This window comes from Marmota monax, unplaced genomic scaffold, assembly GCF_021218885.2.
Source record: "Marmota monax isolate L192 unplaced genomic scaffold, Marmota_monax_Labrador192_F-V1.1 WCK01_AAM20220418_F8-fsc00454, whole genome shotgun sequence".
NCBI classification, from domain to species: Eukaryota; Metazoa; Chordata; class Mammalia; order Rodentia; family Sciuridae; genus Marmota; species Marmota monax.
In genome coordinates this window covers 257,014-274,411 of record NW_026694720.1, presented here as the reverse complement: position 1 = coordinate 274,411, position 17,398 = coordinate 257,014, and the positions used below count along the sequence as shown (strand labels likewise).

Genomic DNA, 17,398 nt, shown 5'->3' with positions numbered 1-17,398 from the left:
ACCACCCTACTCTCCTGGTAATCACGTGACCAAATTCCTAGAAGCCCTTTGAGCAACACACTGAAGTTTTTATGGTGCAGTTGGAGACCTATTGGTACCCGCTGGAGGGAGGGAGGATCCGGGAAAGCATCGTGGGTGACCTGGTGAAGGCTCACTCTTCTCCCTCTTCCTCGCACCCTTTGTTGACCAGGGGCAGGAGACCCTCTCTAACTTGTATAATGCAGACGCTGGCTGGATGTGCTTCAACACTTATTTGACATGGCCTTGCAGAGATCAATCTGTGGGGGGTAAACCGATTACCTTCAGATTCAGTCTCCACGTTCATGTATTCAAGATCTGTAATACGTCCTCTCCTGGGTGACTTCTTCCATGCCCATGGATACGTTTAGATCCCCCAAATCTGCAACTGGAAGTTGAGGCCATATTTCCAATAATCCCATGTAAGGGTGACATGGAGCCCTCTCTGTCCATGCAGGGTGTAGGGGCCCTCTGTTGGCATCCTGAGTGTTTGGGAGCCCAGGATGTCCACAGGGAGTCAGCTGCACTGGTCCTATAACAGGACAGCGCACAGTCCACCTGGGGGAGAGCGAGCCATCTGCATAACAGTGCAAACCACCATGACAAAACAGGACAGTGTCTTCCCCTGTCTCTGCGTGGCTTTCCACCTGTCCCTGAGCCTTCTCGAATGCTTCCTACCAGGGCTTTCGAAGGAGGGCCTTCAGGTCAAGCCCAGCCACCGCCTGCATTCCTGACTCCCCAGGGAACACGCTCCACACTGTCCAGCACTGGTTTCGTGCCATGCAGCAGAGAGCAGTTGTGCGTATGTCGATCTCTATGCCTGGAAAGCTGAGGTCATCTACAGAAAGTGTTTACTGACCACTGACCATTGCTCTAGGTGACCACTGGAATCACTTCCCTTGTCCAATTCTGGTCACATCACTTGGGTCATTTAAAGTCTTCAATGGTTTCCTATTTTTTTTTACAGGATAAACTTGAAACTCCTTGGGATGGCGGGATTCCTGCTGCAAGGTAAACTGCGCTTTTATCTCTGCTTCAGTCACAGGAGTAGCAGGGAGCAGCCCCTCGGCTGCCCTCGGGAGCCTGCCTCATCCCTGCATGAAGCAGGTCGCAGGCCTCTGCTGTATCAGACCCCCCTGGGGACAGCCAATCAAGTGCTATTGTCCAATAAGAAAGGAAGAAAAAGTTTTGGGTTTAAAACATCAAAGAGATGAGCTGTCCTCTGGATGTACCCTCTTCCCCAAGCCACTGAGTGCCAACAGGCCTTCCTGTTTGAAGGTCCAGCGGCCCCATCAGAGGCTATCAAACGCTTTTGTTTGGTAAAGATCCTGAGTGAGCTTCTTCAGGTCTGAGAGACTGAGAAAGCCCAGTGGAGAGGAGAAGGTGGCCGGAAACCAGGGTGCTGGTCCTCCGTGGTGTCGTGTGTGTGGTGGCCTGGGGCGAGCGGGGCTGAAATTCAGAGGACCACAATGGGAAGCATCATCACTCTCATCCCCAGAACAGAAGCCACGGAGTCCAGCCAATCCTGTGTTCAAGGATGAGGCCAGGGAAGGTGGGTACCAGGCTTCCACCTGGGTCCTCTGGAGGAGGTGCTGCCCAGGGAACTCCCCGGTACCCTTTCCAGTTGCCCCTGGAAGGGCCTTTCCCCTCTCCACCAGCTGAAGAAGCTGTGCTCCTCCTCCGACTCTGGCTGAGACAACATGGCTTCAGGGGACCTGGGAGTCGTCTCCCAGGTCCCCTGAGTTTAGCAAAGCTGGCACTGGCTGGGCATGTTCCTCGACAGAGAGAGGGCACCCACCCAGACGGTGGGGTGGAAGAGGAGGAGGAAGGACTGGGAGATGGAGGGACGGACCAGGTTCCATAGCAAGGCACAGGTACAGTCCTGGGTCCTTTGGAGAATCCTTATAAGGCTTTATCAAAACAGAGACAGCAAAGAGAACACGTCTCACTCACTTTCTGTTCTTGGGGGATTCAGAAACCTTGACCTCAGCTGTGACCTCAGAGCACTCCTGTGATCTCAGAAACTCTCTCCCTGTCCCCCCAGCATCTGAGCACAACCAGCTGCTCTCCCTACTAGGGTGACCACCTCGTGGCAGCCCCTTGCACACCCAGGTCCTGGCCTCCATCTTCCTCATTCTCCCATAATGAGCTACTCTTCTCTTCACCTGGACCTTGAAACCTTCTTACCTTGTCTATAGTTTTATTGGGTATTTTTCTCTCCTCCTGGACTCAAAATGTTTGTGGATTAATTTTTACTTCATTTTTATTGCAGTAAAACACACATAACTTTTACCATCTCCGACAACGGAAAGTGTCCAGGTCGATGGCAAAAGCACATCTGAGGGCCCATGTGCCCACCCGCACTATCTAGCCCCTCAGCCCACATAGAAACCCTGCCCCCACTGCTCCCCACGTTCCCTCCTCCAACCCCTGCAGACATCAGTGTGCTTGCGTTTCTGTTTTCATATTTCATAGTAAGGAAATTACACATGTGAAGCCTCTGGTGTCCAGCTCCTTTAACTTAGTATGTCTTCTTGGTTCTTCAGGATGCAGCAGGTATTAAGACTTCATCCCTTTCTTTGGATGAATCGTGTTCTGTTGTATGGCCACAGGTGTTTTGCTCATCTGTTTATTTGTTGATAAGTATTTGGGTTGTCCCTCCTTTTGGATATTGTGAAGAGTGTCCCAATGGACATCCATTTTTGAGAAATGTTTTCATTTCTTTGGATTGAAATTGCTGGATCTTACGGGAATTCCGTGTTTGGCTTATTGGGGGAGTGCCACGCTGTTGTCCTGGATCATTTATACGTAGGTTCTTTCCTGCTCAAGCCATTCCACAGGATCCCCTCCTGTGTGCAGGTTCAAGGGCAGCGCCCAGAGCTTGGAGAGCAAACCAAGACTTACCCTGGATTTTTTTTAGAGGACCTCTTGGGTTTTTCACTAATATTTCTGCCTCTGTGTGGTGAAGTGCCAGATCCTGCCCAGCAGTAAGTGGCTTCAAGTTCCCCACAGCAGGGGCAGAGAAAGCAGGAAGGTGACATTGACTTTTATAAGTTAGAACTAAAAAAGGGAACACTTTCCTTCTTTCCCAATCCTATTCAGCCAGGACTCAGGCACCTGGATCTATCAGCAAGGTGGGAGGTTGGGAAAGTGTTCTCCTCTGCACTTTGGGGAAGAGGGAAACAAATCAGGAGCGGATGGATGAGGCCTTGTCTGCAGAGAGGCCAGAAGCCACACCTGGAGTGGAGGGTGCAGCCTGAAGGGAAAGCAGCATGGAGGACCAGAAGACAGGGCAAGAGGATCGACTCACGTGGACAACGGGGACAGAAAGTGAATGGCACCCACTCCTGGTGTGGAGCGCGAGGAGAGGGGCTCAGACCCCGTGGTGGTCTCTGTCTCTGAATGCTGTCCTCAAATCACACACACACCCTTTCCAAGACACGTCCACACCAGAGGATATTTCTCAAGATTTTAGAGTAGGAAAGAGCCAGAGATGTCATCTCATCCAATGCTGCCATTTTACAGTTGAGGAAACTGAGACCCAGAATAGGGGAGTGACTTTCCCACCATAAGGCCCAGGCAACATGGTTCAACGGCCGCCATCTTGCTGCACTTCTCCAAGAACAAGCCATTGCTGTCCTCCACATGAGGAGCCACTCCAGGCCTCCCTCGCTGACACCAAAACGTACACCTGATGCCCCAGGGATCACCACAAGACCAATTATTCTCTACCGTCCCCAGAAGCTGGTGGGCATTTGAAGTTCCCTGCCATCTGGGGAGACCCCAAGCACAGGTCCAGGGCCCCTCTCCCTTCAATCAACTGACTGCCTCCCTCTGACAACAGGCAGCCATTCCCTATGGTAGAAGCCATCAAGTTCAGGAAAAATGGGTCCGACAGGCTGAAGTAAAAATAAGACAGTGGAATGACTGCCAGGGTCTTGTGGCTACGTCAGAGTAGCCCAATGATGCAAAATACCACGATAGTCATAAGAGGCCAGAGCAGATGATCATTACAGTAACAATGGAATGCTGTCCTCAAATCACACACTATAAGTGCAGGACAGAGAAAAGAAGCACTGGGGTGCCAGAGTGCCCCGACTTGCCAACACCCGCCTTCAGGTCCCTTTGGCTTCTCACGAGGTGTGCTTTCTGGCTGATCTCTCTCTCCTCTCAGATAGTCACCTTTAATGGAGTTAATTAGAGGCCCATTTTAAAAGTCCCCCTGTAGTTTTTTGATTACAGTTATAAAACCCAGCATAGTAACCTTTCCTGCTTTTGTAATTACCGGTTTGTGAAATTCCAATTATTCCCCCTTTATGAACAATCACCTTTAAAGAACGTTTCCCTGGTCATTGTTGTGTGGCTTTGATTTGATAACAGAAATGATACACCATCGCAGCCATAAAACCCATGTCACGTAATGTTGCGTGTAATTACATGCTGCCTCCAACCTCATTGTGATGCTCTGTCCACGTTTCTGCCTGCTCTGCTGGTCTCTGCAGTGTTGGGCACGTGACCTGCCATGTGCACTTCCTTTCTGTGGCCCTGGGCTCAAGCCCAGGCTCTGCCCACCAGCCTCGCATTTCTCAGGTGGAGAGGTGGTGGGATGGGAGTCTGAGACCCCATGTGGGATGCTTCATTTCCACTCAGTCAGGAAACACTCCTCCTCCAGGCACCTTTTCTACGCCTGGTACTGATCTCTTGCACACCTTCTTCCTTAAACCCAATCTAAAGGAAATGATTCTAAATGCTGGAAATCCTTACCTCTGAATTGCAAGACAAATGTTGATGTATTTTCTTCTTATTCTGTCCTGTTTTTTCCAAATCCTCTCCAATTAATATATTTATTATCCAATTTATATACATATATATAATACATATATATTATATATATACACACACACATATATATTTCTTGATAATCTGGACATATTTGATAAAGAGAGCCTTGGCCTTTTAATAAAGTAAATCTGATCTTCAAAAAAAAACTAGGGGTGCTCACCTGTTCTGTGCACTGTGCAGAGAAAAGAACCCTGCGCAGACAGACCCTTGTGACCAAAGGTGGCTCAGCTTGTGATTTTTTTTACTTCATGATGGTGTGAAATGTACCTGATGACTGATTGGTTTCTCACTTTCAGCGCAGTCTTCAACAAATTACATGACATCTTCAACACTCTGGCACAAAGGAGGTCTTACCATATGGCTTTGCCCTACCATGTGCGTTTCCGTCCTATTTAAGGCGATCAGGCAACCTGCTGTGTTCTGCAGGTCGGGGGCATTAGCTGCATTCTCAGCCTCTGTTTGCTGCCCGTAAGCTGGGGGCATCTGTGTCACTGTGTCACCTCGAGCCAGTCTTCACACCCCTGTTTTCTCATTTGTAAAATTAGCGTGGTGAATAGCAAGATTTCCTCGGATCCCCAATTCTATTATCTAAATCACGAGTTTTCCTTAGGAAATCACCTGTCTCTTTAGTAAAACACAGATAAGGTCATCTGAGAAGGCCAGCCAGCATTCTGGGGCCAGGTAAGTTTTATGAAGGAAACAAGGCCCAGGTGGCTGGGAAGAGTGGGCGGGATGCTGCTGGCCAGCAGGGAGCACGGGGCAGGAGGTCCGTGCAGAAGGAAGCCACAAGAGCAAGGGCACGGGCGGGGGGTGGTGTGCAGGAGAAGGAGCCGGCAAGGAAGGGAAGAGGAGTGGGCAAGGCTGAGCGGCCATATGTCGGTCACCATTATGGGCCAACTTCGAGAGGCCATGCAGACAGCTGTTGAATAAGCACTAGTCTACATGTAGCTGTGTAGGCAGTTTTCAGATGAAATTAACATGCAAATCTAGATAGATAACTAGATAGAGAGATGATAGACAACATCCATCCCCACCCACCCACACGCACACAACCTATTGGTCTGTCTGTCCATCCAGCCCTGACTAGTATGGCTGGCCTCAAAATGCACTGCGTAGTTAACAAGTAGAACTCGGGCTGGCGGAGCTCAGACTATAGGGCTGGACTTGGGGCCAAAGTAATAAATGCCTGAGATGATCGAGCAACACCAGCTACAGTAGCCCCTCAGTCCACAAGATTGAGATTCAATGGCCCACATTAGGGTAAAGAGGGTGACGGTGTCAGGCCATAAAAGGATGATAAAGGGGGCTGGGGCTGTAGTTCAGTGGCAGAGCACTTGCCTCGCACCTGTGAGGCCCTGGGTTCAATCCTCAGCACCACATAAAAACAAATGAATAAAGATATTGTGTCCAACTACAACTAAAAAAACAATAAAAAAAGAAAGATGATAAAGACACGGCTGGCCACACCATATTTTAGCTTAAATATGAATAAATACTTGACCGTCCCTTGGCACTTGCTTACTACTTGGAGTAAATCTGTTTTATTTACTCCAAGTGCAGTAAGGACTTAAAGACACTGAAAAGCAACCGAGCCCAGAATCCTTCCAGATTTATATAATCATTCCCCAAATTTCACCGTTGCTTTGCCTGCACTCAATTTGACAGCAGTTGTTAAGCAATTTGCCTTTATTAAGTCTCTCCCAAGCATTTGACTTAATTTTCATAGAAATGGCAACTCCATTACTTTCGGGCTCACTTTCCATCAGTGCTGAAGTATTTACCTAATTCTGTAATTACCACAGGAAATATATTTGCAGGAACAGGTTTGGGGAAGCATAATTGGCTCTTGTTAAGTGTGCAGCTTCCCAGCCGGGAACAGCTGCAAACGCCAGAAGGACAAAGACCCACTGACCCCCTGAGACTGGGTACACAGAGGGGAAGACATTGATTGACTTAGCTCACAGTTCTGGAGGCCGGGGGATAAAGCATCTGTGCTGCTTCTGGTGAGGGCCATGTGCTGTGTCAAATCATGGCGGAGAGGTTAGAAGAGGCAGAACAGGAGGGACAGCTCACTTTATAACCCACCCACCCTGCAGTCTCTAATCCAGTCCCACGAGGGCGAGAACGTACCTGGCCCCTCCAGAACTAGCCCAGTCCTCCAAGAGCGGCACTGAGGGCCCAAACACATTTCTTAAAGGTCCCCCCGCAACACTGTCAGCTAGAAATCAAATTATTTCAACATAAATTCTGGAGGGCACAAACCACATTCCAGCCATAGCACCAGACACCAGCTAAGAACATACCTTTGGCCCTGGCCTAGTTGATCTCTTCAATTGGACCATGAAGCCGGCAAAGAAGCTGTCAAGAACGTCCGGGGTAAAGCTGTATATGTGACGCAGTGGCAAAGTGCACGCTTAGGGCTCAATATCCAGTGCCTAAAAAAAACCCAGGTTAATACCTTTAGAATAGGTGACTTTAAAAAAAAAATAAGGAAGGCAGTATTTTTATGAAATGGCCTCTCCGTAGTTACACTTACCTGCTCCTCCACGTACCTGTGCCTTTCTCTGCTCCCTGTCAGTTTGCTGATACCTGCTGCCTGCTCTCCTGGGGGAAAATCCTCCTGAGCCACTTTCACACACAACAATAGGACCCCAAACTCAAAATAGGCCCCCAAGATATGGGAGTCAGGAAGCCCTGGGATGGACCCAGACAGGGGCAGACTGGACCTCAGCCTGATATGCCAAGGCAGGCATTTGGAGAAGAGTTACTAGCGAGGGAAGGAATGGGCTCTGAGGTTCAGAAGGGAGGAGCCACCCACGGGTCCCCCAGCACAAGGCCAGGGTGCTGGGTGCTCAGGCATGGCCTGCCAGTCACGTCTACCCAAGCCTTGGGCTGCCAGCCCCTTGGAGATGGCTTTCAGGCTATTCTCTGGGTTTGCCCAAAACATGGCTCCAGCCTGGAGTTGGGGACTCAGTCCCGTCACTTAAGCATCTTGAGTTGTGCCCCTGCCAGGAGCCAGCCGTGGAGTGACAGAGATGGGATCTGATCCCAGCCCCAGAGCCCTGCAGTGTTCTCAGGCAGTGAGAGAGAGTCACTGAAAATTCTTCAGTGGTTTTCAACATTTCGTAAGTTATATGCCCCCTCCTTCTCCACTCAAACCCCAGGTCTCAGTCAGGTGAACCCCAAACCCCACATTTTCCTGAGGAGGAAATCAGTGTATTTAAAATAGTGTGTGACAGCTATCATTTGTGGAGTTGAGGATCCCAGCAGCCCGGTGCTCTTTACAGCCCAAGTGAAGCTGGGCACCGTGGCTCACGCCTGTCATCCCAGAGATCCCGAGGCTGAGGCAGGAAGATTACAAGTTCAAAGCCAGCCTCGGCAACTTAGCAAGGCCGTAAGCAACTTAGAGAGACCCTGTCTAAATAAATATATATATACATATATATATATTTTTTTTTTTAATTTTAAGGGCTGGGGATGGCGTTCTGTGGGAAGCACCTTGGCTCACTCCCCCAGAGCCACAAACAGCAGCAAACGAACAAAACAGAACAAGCGGCATCTGCTCATGATAGGCAACTGCTGCGGATCTCTGAGCCCAGAGGTGCCTCTGAGGCGGACACAAAAAGCACCCGAGTAAAGAGAAAGCGTCCTGGTCCTGGAGGGAGCCCGGGGGGAGATCAGTGAGTTCTCGGGAGTGATTATGAAGACCCCATGAGACTCCCAGGGCCCGTTCTCCCCCTGCCAGGAGCTGGGCTGTGGCCAGAAAAGCTGTCAGGTCCTCCCAGTTCCTCGCCACCATTTCCACAGAGTCTCCTTCCCAGAGGGTCACCCCAGGTCACACCAAGTCACCCATAAGGAAAGCCAACTCCACCTCGCTCTACTGTTCAACCGGACACCTCCCAGGTGTGTCTCACCTCACTCCTGCACGAGGGGTTCTCCCACGGTGGGGTGACAGCCCAGAGCTGGGACAATCTCCTACCACAAGCCAGAGCGATGGGAAGGGGACCTCTGCAGGGTGAGGGTGCCACAGCCTTTGCTCTGGGAAATAAGCGGAACACGGGCCTCCCCAGCACCAACTGTCCTCTCCCCATCCCCAGAGCCCACCAGCACCCAGACATCTGCCAGTAGAGCCTCTTCCTGCCCAGCTGTCCTTCCCTTTGGGGTCCCAGACACTCTATTTCCCTAAAACAACCCCCCAAATCAGACTCCCTTCTCTGTCCCTCCTACGTGGATCATTGTCCTGCCCAAAGCTGGAGGGGAAGGCAGGTCCTGTGTCTCCAGATGTTGCAGAACAGACAGGAAAGGAGCAAGGAGCCCAGGGAAAGGTGACTTAGGGGAAGGACAGTTACTCCTTCCAAAATGCCATGCCACCACGTCTGAGAGGTCACCCAGGGTGTGCGTGGTGATAAGATCCCGAGGACAGACTCCAGTTAGCACAGAGGGGCCACGACCCTACCCTCTTCCCCGAGTGGTGGGAAGCAGGTGTTCACAGAGCACCCATGAAGAGCCCAGGCCTCGGCAGCGGGCCGCCCTCCAGCCTCTGAAGCACCCAAGGCTAACAGGGGGCTTCTCCCCTCCCTGAAAGAGGCCTGGGGACCACCAGAGAGCCTTCTGGTTTGGGGAGATTTCCTGATGGTCCTCAGAGCAGGAAAGCAGCTCTGGCTCGAGCCTGAGGAGGAGCAGCTGTGAGGAGCTGCAGACCAGCAGGCACGGGCAGGAGGCCAGGCTGAGGCAGGACGGGGACACAGGACGGCAGGCCGCAGCGGGCAGGGAGGGAAAGGAATGCAACTGTGCAATATTCACCAATGTACGTTTAGAGTGATGGAAAGCAGAGGCGGAGATTGTGAAAGACCCCGGGACGGGGACAGGCCAGGTGGTACACATTAACTAGACAGCGTCAACCTGGGGATGTCAAAAGGAGCCAGGCCACCGTGCCCTGCTCTGTGCTCCGCAGTCAAAGGGACCCAGCCCATCCGTGGACACCGCCCTGGTGCCTGTTGTGCTCACCATGGAGAAGAGGAAGACCCCGAGGTGGGTCTCACTGGTGAGAGACTGTGACCCTCCCTGAGCACACACACTCCCTATTCGCCTTCCTGACTAAGTCTGGCTTCCTAAATGAATCTTGACCTGTGCCTTTGGACATGTCCTGAAATTCGTGTCTGTGGTGTACCTCGAGAACCTTCTAGGGACCTCCCCAGACCTCATCCCATGAGGCAGCCATGGGCCTTCAGCTAGGAGGGTGAGTGGAGCTTGCTGTATGTCTGTCTGTGAGAGACACTAGCATTTGTCATTATCAAGTACCATTATATAGAACTTCAGTCAGTCAACAGGGTGACACAGGCAAAGAACCCAAAGATGATTTTTGCATATAAAAGAATGTCAATAAATGTTGATTTCCATCTCATTATTCAAGAAGCAATCACATTTCAGAGGGATTTCCAGAGGGTTCCATAAGCTCGGGGCCCAAGCAGCCTTACCCAGGTGCTATGGACTGAACAGAGCACCCCCAAAATTCATATGTTGAAGATCCAACCTCTCATGACCTGATGGTGTTGGAGGCAGGGTTGGGGGGAGAAGGTTAGATTTAGCTGCTGTCATGAGGGTGCAGCCTTCCCGAGACATGGGAGACCTGGCTGGTCATGTGGAGACGGTGAGAGGGTGGTTTTCTACCACCCCCCAAAAGGGCCTCACCAGCCATGGTTGAAAACAACCATGTTGACGTCTTGATTTGGGAATTCCAGCTTCCAGAACAGGGAGCATATAAATTTCCATAGTTGAAGCTTTAATATTTTGTCATGAGCATCTGAGCAGACAGAAATTGATTTTGGCAACAGAGAAGTGGAAGGCCGCTGTGATAAATACCTAAAAATGTGAACACAACTGTGAAACTGGGTCACAGGTGAAGGCTTAAAAGTGCAGACTAGACATATCAATGCTAAGGGCGATCCTCAGACAAAAATTAAAAGCATGTTATTGGAAACAGGGGAAGAGCAGTCCTCATTTTAAGGTGGCAAAGAACTTGACTGAAATTTATCGCAGTGTTCTATGCGGGGAGGGCCTGTGGGAAAGGGAGGGGGAGGGGGGGAGAGGGAGAGGGAGAGGGATGCCATTGGGTATCTAGCTGGAAGATTTCTAAACCAAGTGCTGAGGACTGGCTTGCTTCCTCCTGAGGCTTAGAGTAAACTGTGAAAGGAGAGAGATGAGCTGAAAGGGGGGTTGTGAAGCACAGAGAAACCAGAAGTTGAAGATTTGAAAAATTCTCAGCCTACACAAATCACAAAGCTGACAACACCAGGGCGGCCAGCCCGTCGCCCCACAAAGAGCTTATGGGGTGTGGAGGAAGAAGCCCTGCCCATTTGTACTGAAGGCAAGCTGCAGACCAGCTACCTGGCTCGTCAGGACAGACAGGGGAATGCTAGGGACCTGCTCAGTTACAGACATGGGTGGGCCATCCTCTAAGGGGGAGAAAAGCAACCGAAAGGCAAATCAGAGGCCACCAGGGCCACAGCCTGGGTTCCAACAGCCAGAAAGCTTCTGCCAGAGCTTCAGAGAGCAAGACGACCCCGAAGAGCCTCGGATGGGGTGCTGGACAGAGCTATGGGACAGGATCCCTGTGGGGACTCCAGACCTGCCACACCACCCAGTGCCCTGGGGAACAATCAAACCAAAGGAAATTATCATCCAACTTTAATAACATTTAGCAGAATTCATGCTAGGGCTTTGGACACGCTGGATCCAACCCCCTCCGGCTCCTGCCCCATTTCTTCCCCATAGGAACTGGAGTGCCTCTCCTCTGCCTGCCCCACAGGGCGTTGGAGGCAGGTAACTGTCTAGCTTCCCAGGCTCCTAAGTGGAGGAATCCCACCTCAAGGTGAACCAAGCCCATCTCCACCCGCATTTGATTGAGATGACCTAGAAGACTTTGGACTTTACTTTGGAGTTGATGCTGGCTTGAGTGGAGACTTTGGGGACTGTTGGCGTGGAATACATGTATTTTGCATGCAAGGACATGAATTTTGAGGAAGAATCCTATGGACTGAATTGTGTCCTCCACATTCATAGATTGAAACTCTGACCCCAGTCCAATGGTGTTCGGAGACGGGGCCCTTTGGGAGGTAATTAGGTCTCGATGAGGTCATGAGAGGGAGGCCCTCATGAGAAGAGGTACCGAGAGCTGGCCCCTCTTCTCCCTCCACCACGTGAGAACTTGACACGAGGACAGCAAGCCAGCAAGAGGCCCTCCGCCAGGCCATGCCCTGCCTCACCAGGCTATGGCTGAAGACCAGCCTTCCACAGCTCTTAGCGCCTCTTCTTCCAGAAACTCACCCTCTTATGAAAGCTGTTCTGTGCACTGCTAACATACCCTCTAATAAAGGTATTTAACACGCATGCATGGACGTCTGCGAGTTACCCCTGGGAAACATGCACACATCTACCTGTGCTCAGGCTTCCTCAGCAATCACGTCACCAATAAGGACAAAGTGAGATGAACTCATCCATATGGACATGTGACCATGTTTCCAGGATGTTCTGGTCTGGCCTCTGGTCAGTAGCTCTCCCTACTCTGACTCCAGATGAGAGACTCATCTGGTTTGCTTCTTCTCTCTAGTTCAGGATAAATGGCATGGCCCGTGTTTGCATTCTAGATACAGGAGCACAACTGTAGGTGGAGCATGATGGACAGGGACAGCCTCGCCTTGACCAATCTCTCCTTGACCTGGCTTCTCTTCTCTAGGGACCCTCAACTGAGGCTTTGTCACTGGAGGAATTCCTGGAGAGGGGGCCCTCAATTCAGAACATGTGGGGCCCTTGGCTTTCCTGACAGAAAAGATTTTCAGCCCATGCCAGTCCAAGCACAGTCAGACTTATTTAGGAGAGCGCTCCCTGCTCTCGAGAGATTTTTGGTTTAACACCACAACCACCCACAAACCTGCACAGAGGACTGAATAAACAGTAACAGGGATCCTAGCAACTCACGGCATCTTCCTGGGATGACCCAGTCCCTTCAGCACCTGCCTGAGAAAGACCCATGTGTCATGGTGTAGATGCGAGGTGTCCCCAGAAAGTTCATGTGAGGCAATGCAAGAGGATTCAGAGTGAGTTGGTGATATTATGGAGTTGTAATATGGATTAACTGGGTGGTAACCGCAGGCAGGTGGGGTGGCTGGAGGAGGTGGGTCACTGGGGATGTCCCTTGGGGGTTTATATTTTGTCGGTGGTGAGCGGAGCTCTCTGCTTCCTGATTGCCCTATCCTGAACTGCTCTCCTCTGCCTCAACCTCCACCATGATGTTCTACCTCACTTTGGGTCCACAGCTATGGGCTCAACTATTTATGCACTGAGATCTCTGAAACTGTGTGCCCCTGATGACCTTTTCCTCCCCTGTGTTGTTCTCATAGGGTCTTCTGGTCCTAGCAATGCAAAGCTGAGAACCAGCGCCAACAGACGCCATCTGCTCCAGCCAGATTCAGACTGCAGGCCCTGGCCTACCTTTCCTCAGAGCATTTGCTTTAGAAAATTTGAAATTATAGATTCTTTCTCCATCCCTCTAAGGTGTCAACCTCCTACAATGCAAAGGTGCCTCCTCAAGAGCCTGGGAACCATCTAAGGAGACAGTATTTCTGTGTCCCAGATCCTGTGAGAGGCTAAGAACCTAACTCCCTGACACCTTGCTCCAAATGCAAAGCTATCTCTTGTCCTAAAGATGCTGAGGTAGGATGGAAGAAATTTTTTAAAATAGGTAGAAAGGAGACATAAAGGAAGGACAAGGAATTTTACAATGTTACTCTGAAGTTCTGTGTATATTTCCAGGCCTGTCACTCCCCAAGTCGGTCTCTCTCCCAGGCCTGTTATCCCAAATTTCTGGGAAATCTGTAAATCTTAAAGTCACTTTAAATTACCCAATTGTAAAAATTGCTTTGTGCACGATTAGTTAATCCACCAATAAATAGATGAAGTGAAGAGAGATATGGTATTTTAAGGAATCTAGAAATCAGAGGACTTTCCAAGGTGATCTACTGGATCAGATAATGGGGACCTCATCAGCCTAAGGATCCTGAGAATGACAGACTGATGTCACCTCACACACCTTCCCATGACCACCCTTCACCAAGTTTCTTTAAGAGAATCCCAAAAGCATGTCTCACTCTTCAGAGGGCATGCTCTCCCCTGAAGGTGTGTGCCTTGCTTTTCCAACTAAGTCTCTACCTGTGCCTCTCCTGACATGGGCTGAAGTTCCTTTCCATCAAGTGAGGACCCCTCTGGTCCTGAGCCAAGCCCCCCACCCGTCTCCTTAGAACCCTTTTCCAGAGATCTCTCCTCTCACAGACAACCTGAGACACTTGTTTCTGACAACAAGAGAAAACTTGAACAGGATCTCATCTTCCCTTGTTCTGGTTAATTCTCTTATTGCTGAGTTGAGATGTTGTTTAGCTAAATGATGAGCAAACCCCTCACTAGCTTACGGCCGACAACAGCTCCGGTCACTACGGTCACAATTGTGAACGCTGTTTCTCGGCAGTTTGGAGGAAGCCTTGTCCAGCTCAAACCAGCTGAAGCCACTGACACGTCCATGGGGATAGTCAAAAGCTCCACACAAATAATGCTAAAGATGTCATTGGCTGAACATGTGTCCTGGGAACAGCTAAGGCCATTTGACTACACATGTCGGACCACCAGAGACTCCCCTATTCATTACTCCAATCACTTTCCTCATGCCTTAGACCACCCAGCCTCCTTAACCCCAAAGACCTCTAAACTCTATCCCTCTCACTGGGTTCAAGGCCAGATCCCCAACTCTGGGGGTCCCAACAAACCAGCTCTGGACACTCACCCCAGAAACCAAAAGGGAAAAAAGAAAGGGCGAAAAGCAGGAGAGGAACTTTAATCAAGATGGCCAAACTGGGAAGCCAGCGAGATCAAGAGTCTCCATCCTGTCTTCAGGGTATTGAGCTTTGGGTTCAACTAGAGGAAGAACTGGGGCCGTATCAGGAGGTCTACACAATAAAGCAGTTTCTTGGTCAAACTGTGTCTGGTTGATCATCATCTCAGTTCTGGTTCTGCAGTTCTAGGGACCAGAGAGGTCCCCACCACTGCAGGGGCGATCTTCCTTGGCTGCTCAGGATGTCTGTCCATCAGACCATGACCTTAGAAGGCCCATAACTCAGCTGTGCAGTCCCTAGAAGGTGCAGGGCAATGACTAGACTTCTAGGTACCCCTCCAGGACTCTGGGGCAGGATATTGTAAAAGCTGACAGGTCAATGTCCCTGCAAATCTTAATTACTCTACCTCGGTGTCCTCATCTTAAAAGAGGACAAGACAGGTTAGGTAAATCCAGGGTTGATGAATTTCGCATTAGCAAGCCTACGTGTCAAGCTCAGAAGGAGCCTGACCCTAGGTTTGAGGTAGAAGAGGAGACAGACCCCCGAGGAGAGGCCAGGCTTCTCTCCCTGTTCCTTACCCACCTGGCAGCCGCAGGCCCCAGTGAAGAGTCATGGCTGGCAGTGAAGGCAGCCTCTCTAAGTCCCTGTTTGTCCCCAGGGAGGCGGATTTGAGGTTGCCTCCCATCTCCAGGAAATTGGTGCCTCATGAGTAAACATTCCTTTTTGCAAGACTCCCTGTTTGGGTGGTTGGCAGACTGCACCAAGGGCAAAAAGAACCGGTTCAGCAGCATTTCCCCTCCAGGTAAACACCAGTTAGCCAACTCAGCGGCCTATCACACCCACCAGCACCCCGAGGCCCTTCCCCTCCTCGCCTTTTGGCACCTCGCAGCTCTGAGAAGTCCCTTCCATGTGGGCAGAAGGGGGTGACACCGAAGTCTCTCTCCTCTGCTGCAGGACTCTGAATGGGTCTGAGCTGCTGTCACAAGTGCCCAGCTTTCTTCTCCTGGAGGGAGGTCATGGTAGAGGTGGGGGGGGGGGGAGGAAGCAGCAGGGAAAGCCACCTGGTTCTCTTGTATCCTGTCTTCGCCAAGGTGATGTGCCCCAGGTTCGCCAGGGGAGGTCCAGGAGCAGCGCCTGCACCTCCCTGGGGAGGCTTTCCTCTCTGTGGCAAAGGAGTTTGCAGCTCATCTCGCAGCATCCAAACAAAACAAGCCAGAGGCCACGAGGCCCAGAGAGAACCATTAATAATGTGCGTGCACCCCTCTTCTTGAAGTTCTTTTCCTCGGGGCTCTACTGGCCCCCTCCTCCTTCCTGACTCTTCATTTAGTCCTTTTGTTTCAAGATCTGCCAGAAACTTCAGCGGGTGCTGTGGGGAGGCTGGGTTAAGCCCTGGGGAGGCTGGGAGTGAATCTCCTCTTGGGCCACCGCCTCTCTTCTCTGAAGATCTAAGGGGAAGTGGAGCTGCCAGGGGCTGACACAGAAGGCCTGGGACACAGGAGTCCCCTCCACACACACCCCTTCTCCTATCCAAGTGGCTCCCACCCTTCCTCACCTCTAACAGAAGAAAAAGACACAGAGGAGACCAAGACCCCTCCAAAGACTGGAGTTTGACTCCAGCAGCCAGAGATCTGGAAACAAGACTGGAGGAATGAGGAATAGAACATCCAGGAAAAGATGGGCCCGTGTTGCCTCTTGTTGGCCCGAGAGTCCACTCACTGTGATGAAAAGCATCACACTGTGGTCAAACTCAGTTTGCAAGGATCCCTCCAACAGGCATCTCCCCTTGGTCAGGAGTCTCTGGGCAGGCTGAGGACATGTCCAGGGTCTTGGATGTTGTGGGGAGGTAGAGACCCAAGGACCGGGGGTGCCTTAGCCTGGAAGCTCTGGGTGGAGTCTTAGGCTCAGGGATGACCTGCTAGCTCTCTGGCAATGCCCTCTCCATCATGGTCCCTTCCATCAGCTGTGGTTTGGTCTGGAAGGTGCCCCAAAGGTTCCTGTGTTGAAGGCTTGGTCCGGGGTGCAGCAATACACAGAGGTGGGGACCTGGGGAAGCGACTGGATCCTGAGGGTTCCCCTTCCTCAGTGGGTGAATCTATGGATGGATCCACAGATGAATGGACTTCTGGGGTGGCAGGGGCTGGAGGAAGTGGCGGGAGCTGAAGGAGGTGGGGCCTAGTTGAAGGGAGCCAGTCCTTCACAGTGTGCCCTGGGGGACTATGTCTTGTCCCCACCCCTTTCTCTCCCTCTCTGCTTCCTGGCCACCATGAAATGAGCAGCCTCGCCCACCACAGGCCCCTGGCATGATGTTCTGCTGCACCTGAGGCCCAAGGCAATGGAGCCAGCTGGCAGGACTGAAACCTCTGAGGCCTGAACCAAAATAAATCTTTCCTTTTTTAAGTTGGTTTTAGTCAAGCATTTTGTCACAGTCATGAAAAGCTAACACACGGTCTTTTCTTAACTGCCACCTCCTCAGAGCAACCGATGGCTCTAAATCAACCCTCCCTGCATTCATTCTTACAGCTCCTCTCCTTCGTCTTCTGCAATTCACCAGTACCTATGGGTTGGTATGCTTATTTATCAACATACACCGCTCTACCAGCCTTAAGCCAGGAACGGGGTCTGTTTGGTTCTCTGCTAGGACACAGCATAGCAGGAAT

The 17,398-nt window shown here is 51.0% G+C and overlaps 1 long non-coding RNA gene across 1 annotated transcript in view; it reads right to left on the bottom strand.

Annotated features, from left to right (window-relative positions):
• The window catches only part of LOC124078882 (uncharacterized), a 53,932-nt gene extending 38,508 nt beyond the window's left edge, over positions 1-15,424 (bottom strand). Inside the window, exons 1-2 of the long non-coding RNA XR_006847089.2 lie at positions 15,324-15,424; positions 7,164-7,295 (exon numbers count right to left, since the gene is read on the bottom strand). This is a non-coding gene — a long non-coding RNA (uncharacterized LOC124078882). The remainder of the gene's footprint in view (positions 1-7,163; positions 7,296-15,323) is intronic.
• Positions 15,425-17,398: the final 1,974 nt, after the last annotated feature.